General features: G+C 43.9%; 1 non-coding gene across 1 annotated transcript; it reads left to right on the plus strand.

Moving 5' to 3' along the window:
• The first annotated feature begins 573 nt into the window (after nt 1-573).
• Trnat-cgu (transfer RNA threonine (anticodon CGU)) lies at nt 574-645 on the plus strand. The gene has a single exon. It is a non-coding gene; the product is annotated as a tRNA-Thr (tRNA).
• Nucleotides 646-7,425: the final 6,780 nt, after the last annotated feature.

The following is a 7,425-nucleotide window of genomic DNA, read 5'->3' on the forward strand; positions in this document are numbered from 1 at the left end:
CGCAGTACGTGTGCATGCATGCAGCGGATTTAATAAATACGCGAATTAATTCGACGCTCTCAACGCCCAGCAACTTGCCACGGCCAGGTGTGTGTGTGCACGTACACAACGCCGACAGCTCCGAAGGTGAAAGGGGAGCGCATACGCGAGGGCCGGGGCGTATAATTTATGGTTTATCGATAATAAATTACGAGCGATTATAATTGATTTAACGTGTAGTTGTGCGACCTATAAGGCATCGTGCCATTTCCTGTCATCCGGCCTCCGGTGTCGCTAGTTTGTCAGCTGCACTCGAACGACGAGCATTCCTAATTTAACCTCAACAAAATCGCTCGACTGCGGCATAAAGCTTCAAAATGCTTCATGTATCTGCACATTTGTGGAGAGATTTAGCTGCTGATAGCATCGGTGCAGAACTACAATGCGTTATTTCACGCTGGTTTTGTATTTGCGTGAGAATATCGACCCAGTTCTAAAAATAAGCAAGCAAAGAATGCTGATGGCATTTGAGGCATTTGGCTGTTTGTATGGTGCTGGCGCTCAAGAACGCAGTTAAGGAGCGGGATTTCATCCGCCTCTTTAGCTCAGTGGTAGAGCGCTGGTCTCGTAAACCAGCGGTCGTGAGTTCAAACCTCACAGGAGGCATCGAAATTGGTTGAAATGATGTTTTTTCTTGTCAAATGAGTTGATGAGTTGCGTTTTGGATTTCTTTTTTGACTAAGTTGTATGTACGAAGCTGGAATAATCGATAATTTTGACGTGGACAATCATATCTCATTGTTTAAACCTGTTATGCCTGAGTGTGTTTTGGAGTATTAAAATGCAATTCATTTTTATTAAAAATGTCATCTCGACGTGAAAAACTAGCAAACAGTAATGATTTCTTTAGTCCCGTACAAAATTGTTGTATATTCAGCTTTGTCGCAATCGTTATTACTTGTGAAAGGAACGTTCTGGCCCGTGATACATAAAGCAGTTCGAAAGGTTTGTGAAGTTCTTAGAAATTACCACCTTTTAGTATTAAAAGTTCTTAAATCATGGAGCTTTTAGTACTATAAACAGTATTGAAACTAACAAAATAATTGAGTCGTTCTTCCTTTTATTTAAATTTTGCTCTTTAGGTACTATATGCGTTTTTACTTAAAAATTTAACAACTTTCGCGTATAATAACAGATATTTTCGAGTATTGCATTCGGATATATTAAGAAATACGCCACAAATCAACAGTCTTCCATCATTCTAGGACCTTCGGAGTAACTCTGAGTTCTCAACAGTTCTATGAATGTTCTCTTATCCCTTTCTCTTTTTATGTACATTTCGCAATACTTTATTGAAGTTATGTTGCGAACATTTTGGTGAAATCCACATGGTGACTTTTAAGACTTTTAAGTTTTTGAGACTCTTGAGATTATAGTTCCTTTTTAAAAATTTCTTAGACTGCTGCTTGGTTTGGTTTATGAATATTTTCTCTGGAGTAGCGTTATCGTTATTTTGGCTACGTGCTAGTGCAACGGCCATCTTCGGATGCGTAAAGTTACCATCATTTTACAACCAACCACAGAACAATCGTTTCAACACTTTTCACTGGTTTTGCAAGAAACAGAAAAACACAACGTAGGGATCGATCGCGAACAAAGCATATGCAACACAACCCTCCCAGGGAAGGTTTTCCCCCTTTCACCTGGGCCGAAGGACGTTGTTTTGTCATCCCGCGGTTGCTTCACGCTCCCTGCCGGCAGTAATTATGACATTTATATTATTTTGTCATTAATTTTAATATAGTTCCCCCTCGGCGTTCGGGCTCTTGTTTGTCTTCCATTTCGCTTCCTTCCCTGACTGACGACACACGTTCTTCACACACACACTCACACACGCATATGGGTTGTTTCGATGCTGCACGCATCCGTCCAGCACTGCACAGCCCGGTCCTTGGTGGCCATCGCCATGTCCCAAGTACGGTGGGAGATAATAATGTTTGGGAGTGCACCAAAACCGGACTCCTCCATTCCGGGCAGTTGCGTTTGATGATCGTTGTCGAAACGAGTAATTTATCAATCAGCATGCAAGCGAACCGAAACCATAAGCAAAATGGCCCTCGCCCCGGACGTGTGGGTCCGGCGTTTGAAGCAATTAGTGCGCGAGCGAGCACGGCGGACAGTTAAATTCAATTTCGCGAGATGCAAATGATTTAAAATTAATTACCAACATCAATCGAATCGGCCACACAAGCGTAATGAATAATTCGATTGACGGTTGCATCGGGCGAAATCAATCAAAGTGGAAATTTAGCTAAAAATCATTTTGACTGGAATAAATGATGATCAGTTTAGGGAACGAAAAAACCAAATTGAAATGAATTTTTTTGGTACGCGATTTAATTTAATCTTGCGGAACGTCCAAATGATAAGGTTACTATGTAAATTGTTTACTTTCATTGTACTTATTGTTGACCATACGCGCTGTTGTACTGTTTGGTAAACATTTAAACATTTCATTACTCAAGCCGAACGCCCATTTTGTCCTATCCTAGCGAAACCATTCGCAATCGATCGCTTTTGTGTAAACTATTTCACTTTCGAAGGACGAAGAAGCCGAAGGAACGCGCGCGCAGGGAGCGATGGGGAATTAGCATTTGGATCGGTGGTTCGTGCCGCTCGCTACTCCATTTGTCACATTCCCGCGGCCATTTGTGCGAATGTCGGTCGTTATCGTGTCACGTACTGGCCGTAACAGTACGGTCGGGAAGGAAGCGCATTTGCTTAGCATAAATAACAACGCGGCCGTTGTTGTTGACTCTGTCTGGCGTTTTGCCGTAGGGGGTGAATACATTTTTCAAATCACACCACACTTTCCAGACAATATTTTTTACCCCCTCACCCACCCACCGTCCTTGCGCTTGTTCCTTCGCTTCCCCATTGTGTCACTTTTGTGTGGAGGCTGAGCGCTAGACCAGGGGTGGGTTTTTTTTGGAAATGTTTACCATTGTGATCAAATTGCGAGGATTTTTCCGAGTCCATACTAATCAGTGTGGCTGTATTTTTTTATCCAGACCAGGATCAATGCGAACCACGTATGTGAGTTCGTTTGCTGATGTAGGATTGGTGATATCATGGGACTCGTGCCCGGCAAAAGGCCCTGAATCCATCATGCCGATGCCGGAAAACAGAGCGAAACAGCACTGATAAACATAACGCTTTGGGGAATATTGTCAATAAAGGTTGGAAAAATATAGACAACAGCGAGTTTTCTATCTGCACATGTGGAACTGCAGGTTCTGTTTGTTTAGCTATTGGTTCAACGAAATGTACAATATTTTTATTAGTACATACCAACGAGTATGAGTATTTGTAAAATATAAAAAGTCCTCTTTAAACGTTTGTGATTACGATTGGAGTTGCGAACTTCCTCAACTAAACTACATGTTTGAAATAATATTGAGGAAATCTGAAGCGCTATGATGAAGCTTCATGAATCTTCGAAAAATGAAGCTTGTGTGGACTTTTTAATTCAGCTCAAACAATTAAAATGTATTCAATATGCACTTAAATAACTCAAGTATTGCTAGATTTCAATTCAGCGGAAAAATTACACATTTACACAGAAAAGGAAATCATAAATAGAAGAGTAATTATAGCTTAAAGCAACCAGAGTTTCTTCTGAGTTCTTGGAGATATATGAATATTCTAAGTTCTTGAAGGTTTCAGAATTATTGGAGATATGTATTGGAGATAGTAAGAATATTCAGAGGGCTTTGAAACTTTAGAGAAAGAATCATTTAAGAGTTGAATTTTAATTTAGATGATACTTCAAACTCCTGATTCTTAATACCATTTACGCTAGAACTCCCGGACGAGCCTTATCGCTTCCTTCTAATCACAACAATATTTGAGGTTCAACAAATCAGTTGATGTATTCTATAATAAGAATTTTTAAAAATGTCTCAAACTTTCCCAGCTCTTTGAAATTGTTCATGAAGATACTTTCGCTAAACATAACGCTTGTAATACTACAATAACTTTACCAACACCTTATTCATTTTGCATTTCTTTGAAACACAATATTATTAGCACAGCTTGCAAGCGAGCCTCCCGAAGCGCGTTTCGCTTTTAAATCTTCCAATACTGGCTCACTACCGACGGTCTTCCGTGGCATGTCACTGCCATAAATAAAATCATGCCGTGTGGATGTAATTCCGTGATAAATGCTTTCCCAGCCGACGTGTTTCGTTTTGTGAAGGCACACGTGTAAGACGCAGCCCGTGCCCGTGTCTAAGACCTGCAGGCTCTACGGGATTGGCTACGGTCGAACTACGGCCAGTTTTTTTTTTGCCAGTGCTGAACGAATGATAGCCCGGTCGTGGTACGTGGTCTCCGGTCGTTTGCCTTTCGAAAAAGAATTAGCCAACTGTGCGCTTGCCTAACCGAACTGCAGGAAAGTCATAAAACAATAAAGTACATTTATCTCGTGGATTCGCGTGTACGCGGTAGTTGCATGTGCGACGTCGTCCCAAGCAACATTCCCGGGCGATGATATTAACCGTGGCCCGACAGCGAAATATGACAACTGCGTGAGCGTCCTGGCGGAAAACGTTCGAACGATACGACCCTTATCCGGGGTGGGTGGGTCGGGGGTGATGCTGGTGGTGGGCCCCCACTAGCACGGAACCCGCATAAGTGAGCCAGTAATGTCGGCACGAACTGGTGCACGCTCACCACGTGGATGGCATGAAATTGACGCACCATTGGGTTACATGATCGTCCAAGGGGAGGGCAACAATGTGGCCGTTTCCCGGCACACTAGACGAGAAAACAACAGAAACACATTCTTACCCCCCGACCATTTGTGGAAGCTTTCGGTTTTACTATCGTCGACGCTTCTCGCGTGTATGCTCTTCCGGCCGGCCGCACTCTCATAACATTAACTCCTCCGGCCGAAGCGTACCGTCTCGCACGGCCTCGTGCTGACACTATTTGATAACAGTGCGAAAGTGAAAAAACAAAACAGGAATGCCACAGCCACATGCCGGCAGCATTACCGGCCCTTCGCGAAAGGGACTTCTGGGGGCTGAACATCGTTTGGCGTTGGAACTGCTTGGTGGGTATCAGCCGGATCGCTATTTCTCCACATGCGGGAACGGATTTTCCGGCCGAAACGCACTGGCAACCGAGACGAGGCACGGCTGAAAGCTAACGGATAACAAAGCGCACTTTGTGCGTGTGTACCGTGGCAAGATGTTCCGCTGGCCCAGTATTGTTGTGGCCCAGGTGGAAAAGCAGACGAGGATGTGGCTTATTTTCATTTTCGTTCCCTCCCGTCAGGCAGGTCTTGCCCCGATCGTGTTCGCGCCGCAATCAAAGCAATCGCGGAAAATGAGCACAAAGTGGCGAACAAAGTAAGCGGGGTGGCCACCGCCTCACAATGTGTGTCGTGACGCTGAAGGCCGCGTTATTGTATTAAATAACATCCTCCCTCGCTGCGGATGATGATTATGATGTACTGCGCACAGTAACGACGGCCGTAGATTACGCTGTGGCGCGGCAGTGCCTCATTGTGCGTGGTTAGTGGCCATGTTTAAGTCGATAGGTTGGCGGTAACGCTGGGGATGGCATTAACAAGTTTTTCGCAGATTGAAGGGTAATTGGCATTGTGTCTGTGTTTTGATAGTGAAGTGCACACAAAGTGCATACCCGTAGACCGCAGACGGGGCATTTCCGCATGAGTGGGAACTGGAAAAATGCGCAAAGAAATGTGACATATGCAATGGGAGAGCACGCAGGAGGAGAGTTGAAAATGATCACTTACTTCTTGGCTAAGATATTGCAAGCGCATCAGACTTCCGTTGTAGTTGAGCACATTTTGAGCTGGCCACGGTTCCATCTTACAGTTGAATTTCTTCTTCAGATCGTCATACGAGGGCCATTTTGACATTGATTTGAGCATGCTACTGGTCTTAGACCTCAATAGACGCATGCTGAAGGCCTTAGACAACTGAATTGTTCTTGGATAAGTATTTCTACCACCACCATTATATTACTGTAAAATGGTTAAAGTAGTCAAGGGAATGATGCGGAACGAATTTAATATTTTAATGGACCAATTGAGAAGAAAAAACTTAGACATCTCATGATAGAACAACTAATTATGTCGTTAAAGACTCCATGGAATATTGAGCTCCATTCGGGTTTATTTGTTTAAAGCTCATGTCGTCGATTTGAGGCGCAATTGAAATAGATTCGTTAGCTTAATTTCACCACTACTAGAATTTTCATAACTCCAGAGTTCGTCACTAACACGAAGTAAGAAAGCGAAACATCACCCCGAAGTGATGGAAAGTATCAAAACATCGAATAGCTTCTGGAGCGATAGTAATTGCACGATAATGCTCACAATTATAATAATTGAAACGAATTAAAAACAATGCAACTAAAAGTGCTGAACTTAAAACGAAAAACAAGAGCCAATTAAATCTTGCTGAACATCTGAAAATGTGTTCTCCTCTATTTCGACTCACAGCAAAACCCACGGACGCAGGGACGTGTGCGCACTCATGGTCGAATTCGAAAGCTGATGCCTTCACAACACTTTCTTAACAGAACCCGGTAATTAAATAAATGCAATTTTCATTGCAAGAAAACCTCTTTCACCCGAGGTTCGCCAAAGGCCGATTACGCCATCTGTTGCTGTGTGCTCCGTTCGCGGCAAACGGCCAGCCAGTAGTTAGCTTGATTGCGACAACTTAAATGCTTCACAAGAACGCTCCGGGGACGGGAGTCCCGAACCATGCGGCCACTTACCGGAGCTGCTTGAGTGCGAAGCAAAAATAAAAACTACAACCAATCAGGAAATGGCATTCGGAGGGAGTCAACAACATCCCAATCCCCAAACTTGCTTTTTTTCCTGTCCCATCGCACAATTACAGGGTTCGCGGGCGCGCTAGTGCGGAAATTGTGGATTGCGATGCGACGATGTTTTTGGAGCATTTTCGCAGCACCGGGGCATGGTTGAATGGGTGCAAAATGAAACCGGTACAGCTGCTCCCGCGTACCGCTTGTTAATGATGTTCAGTGGTGTTTAGCTAATGTTGTCCTTTCGCTGCATTCTTCGCGTACCGAGCGCGAGTGAAACCCTTCGGCGTCACATTCACCCTGCAATTACGCCACTCTCGCCATTACTTCCAACATTATCGCCATTGAACATGCATTGTCGTCAATGCACAATTAGCTGTCGATTAAAAAGCATCGTTTCTACGGGTTCGCTCTAGTATGGCTGCGCAGATGTTCGAAGCCACTTGCAGCGATTGAATGCGGAGTTCTAGAAGATACACGCGCAACTTTTATTGTGTGTGCGGCGCAATCAGCAAGGGAAGCCATGCAGTAAAATTGATGCCATTGTTGCCCGCAGCTACGACATGATAAATTGAGTGC

This window comes from Anopheles marshallii, chromosome 2, assembly GCF_943734725.1.
Source record: "Anopheles marshallii chromosome 2, idAnoMarsDA_429_01, whole genome shotgun sequence".
NCBI classification, from domain to species: domain Eukaryota; kingdom Metazoa; phylum Arthropoda; class Insecta; order Diptera; family Culicidae; genus Anopheles; species Anopheles marshallii.